This window comes from Amblyomma maculatum, chromosome 6, assembly GCF_055883805.1.
Source record: "Amblyomma maculatum isolate TAMU_Amacu chromosome 6, ASM5588380v1, whole genome shotgun sequence".
In the NCBI taxonomy this organism is placed as follows: Eukaryota; Metazoa; Arthropoda; class Arachnida; order Ixodida; family Ixodidae; genus Amblyomma; species Amblyomma maculatum.
Genome location: NC_139349.1, coordinates 158,579,371 through 158,582,776, shown reverse-complemented (window position 1 = coordinate 158,582,776; position 3,406 = coordinate 158,579,371). Strand labels below are relative to the sequence as shown.

The 3,406-nt window shown below is 42.9% G+C and overlaps 1 pseudogene; it reads right to left on the bottom strand.

The window, feature by feature from the left end:
- Positions 1-1,501: 1,501 nt before the first annotated feature.
- On the bottom strand, positions 1,502-2,398 carry LOC146187263 (uncharacterized; annotated as a pseudogene).
- Positions 2,399-3,406: the final 1,008 nt, after the last annotated feature.

The following is a 3,406-nucleotide window of genomic DNA, read 5'->3' as shown; positions in this document are numbered from 1 at the left end:
GAGTAATCGCAGAGTAATCTGCGATTTGCCGATGACATTGCCTTGCTAAGTAACTCGGGGGATGAACTGCAAACAATGATTGATGACCTAGACGGCAAAAGTAGAAAAGTAGAAAGGAAAGAAAGTAGGCTTGAAAATCAATATGCAGAATACTAAGGTAATGTTCAACAGCCTCGGGAAGGAACAGCAGTTTACATTAGGTAGCGAAGTGCTTTAAGTAGTAGGCGAATATGTCTACTTAGGACAGGTAGTAACCGCAGATCCGGACTATGAAAAGGAAATAACAACAAGAATAAGATTGGGATGGAGCGCATTTGGCAAGCACTCACAGATTATGACTAGCACCTTACCGGTGTTGCTCAAGAAGAAAGTATACAACAGTTGCATCTTACCTGTACTCACATATGGGGCTGAACGTGGAGGCTAACCAAGAGGGTTCTACTTAAGTTGAGGACAACTCAGAGGGCTATGGAACGAAAAATGGTAGGGGTAACGTTAAGAGATAGGAAGCTTGCAGAGTGGGTCAGAGAAATAACTCAAGTTAGTGACATTCTAGTGGAAATTAGGAAGAAGAAATGGGCATGGGCAGGACATGTAGTGCGCAGAGAGGATAACCGATGGTCGCTTAGGGTAACAAACTGGATTGCAAGGGAAGGAAAGCTAGCAGGAAGCGGCAGAAAGATTGACGGATGAGGTTAAGGAGTTCGCAAGGGTCAATTGGATGCAGCTAGCACAGAACCGGGTTAACTGGAGAAATATAGGAGAGGCCTTCGCCCTGCAGTGGGCATAAGGCTGATGATGATGATGATGAGGAAACAGAATTACCCCTCATCTAATGTCCCATCTGGAGGCCCTTGAGGTTGTAATGAAAAAAAAAAGGTCAAGTCTTGGTTTAGGTTTTTTTACTAGTTTAGTTGCCGAGTGATCGTTAAGGATCTTCAAAGTGCCTGTGCTGCACGAATTCAACTAGTTCTTGCGCGCAGCAAACGTAAATTCATATCTAGGCGTGTCATCAATGTCAGCCTGACTATACCCACTGCAGGGTGAAGGCATCTCTCATATTACTGCAACTAACCCGGTCATCTGCTAGCTGCATCAAAATGACCCCTGAGAACTCTTTAACCTCGTAAGCCAAGCTAACTTTCTGCCTCCACTTACTTTGCTTTCCTTCCCTTGGAATCCATTGTGTTACCCTAAGCGACCATCGATGTCCTGTCTTCGCACTACATGCCCTGCCCATTTCTTCTTGAATTGCACTAGAATGTCATTAACTTGATTTATTTTTCTGACCCGCTCTGCACGCTTCCTCTCAACGTTACACATATGTGTCAGTGTCATGGGAATCGTCATGACTGGTATCAAAGCTCCATGACGAACTTTCCATGTCTGTGTACAGTGTTAAACATGGATTCAGAATCAAAGACCGAATTTTAAAAAATCATGAATGGTTACTGTGTCTCCTCTACCATAAATGACTCCCCCCCTAACCCCCCTCCTTATTTCAATGTCTGGAAAAAAGACCAGCACATGCATACAGGTGCCCACCACAACAGGAAGTTGCCGCACTATTCGAATGGGACAACCGAATTTCATAGGTTGGTGAATGCACAGCACAACTTCAGCCCTCCACAGCTGCTGCTTGCCTTTTGTAAATGCAGGCACAGCTAGTGTGGCAAAGCACACTCCGACACTCTCAGCAAATTAAAAACTCTGTCTGCTAACACAACATCTCATCTGTCTAAAAACTGCAAAATACCACTTTCCTTTGTTATCGTTTTATCAATTGCTCGGCCATCAAATGCTTAGGAAATAAATGTGACCATGCCTAGCGGGCAGATTTCCAGTAGGAATTTAACCGTGCTATGATGCTTATATTACGACCATGTCTCAGCTCTAGGCAGCAGGGAACTTGGCTTTTCTATAAAATCCTCAAAACAATCCAGTATCGCTCTCACTTTCAGACCAAAATTTTCCATGAATGCTGTTGGCATTGTCTTTACAGTATCCTTTTTTTCTGGCTAGCGTACAAGTACAGCTAACCGGTCATAGCAGACATCGAGCCACTTTTCACATATTCTTGATGCAGTGATACGTTGAAGCGATAAGCGAGGTCCTGTGTACGGAGACCTAGCCTCATTCTCATGAGCAACATCACCATTTCTTCAAACTGCGAGAGTAGATTTCTAGAGGAATGTGCCGCATGGTCTTTGAGAATATTGAACAATGAGCAAAGCATCAGAAAAGTTGGTAGCCCTGTGTAGAATGCAACTTTCTCATCATTGTCATAAAGACAATCTTCAGAAAATCTTGTTGCTGCGAAGTTCTCCTTTGGATTCTGTAGCTCATTTCGAAGATTGATGATTTCTTCTTCAAGCTTCTGGATGTATGCAGCCGTCATGTCCGTTTGGCAACCTGTACCTACAAGAGACAAAAAAAATAAGGACAGGAAATTAAATCACAGAAACCCATACTTCCCTGACGTTTCAAGGCTAGTGCAAAGATTAAGTTGAAAAAATTACTGCCTTGTCTGAGTACTACCTGTGTATGCACACCCTCTGTCAAAATCGAAGATCTCAGGAAGTTTCATTCTAAGTCTTGCTGTACAGCTCGTTATGCACTCACAATATTTCATATTTGTCAGTTAGAGGAACTAATTAACATCCCGAGTCCTCTGAAACTTTAAGCTATGTTACATAAGCCCAGAAGCACACTTTGAACCTAACCCCTTTGGCTCCAAACTTTTGACATTATAGCTGTCAATACCTCGAATGTAATCATAACATCACAATCAGTGACACTTAACTAAAATTGCAGGCAATGCGGAGAAAACACATACCAGGTTTCAAGAGAAGCACTGGCTGATCTATCGCTGCAGCTGCTTCATATTGTTGGTCCATTACATCTGTATAAAGGAAAACACAAAATTAAAACAATAAATGCATAATTAAGCAAAAATTAGACAGGTTGAAGTTTTCAACATCAGCTTTTCGTTCAAATGCTGCCAAAATATGTACATAACACTGCTAATGGCAAGCTGTAAGCGCACATACAATCAATGGTACTTCTAGTTAGGTAAGGTATGGAGTGTGAGTGGCAGTGCAGACCATATTGTAAACAGTGCATACCGGGTTCTGAGGTTGCAGGTTCTACTACCACAGGTGCCTCGACTGATGCATTCATTGGTTCATCTGAGAAAATAAAAACAGAAAAGTGTTATCGCAACAAGAACACCTTTTTACACATAATGCAGGCATCTAATTGATTTACCAGATGGAGCTACCTGCTCGCGCAGAGTTCGCCGCGTCTTCAGCTGTTTGTATCTGCTCTCGTTGGCAGGTTTTGCGTCATAGCCAAGATGTAGTGAAGGAGCCCAGTCCGGATTGCACACATCGAAGAGGACAGCGGG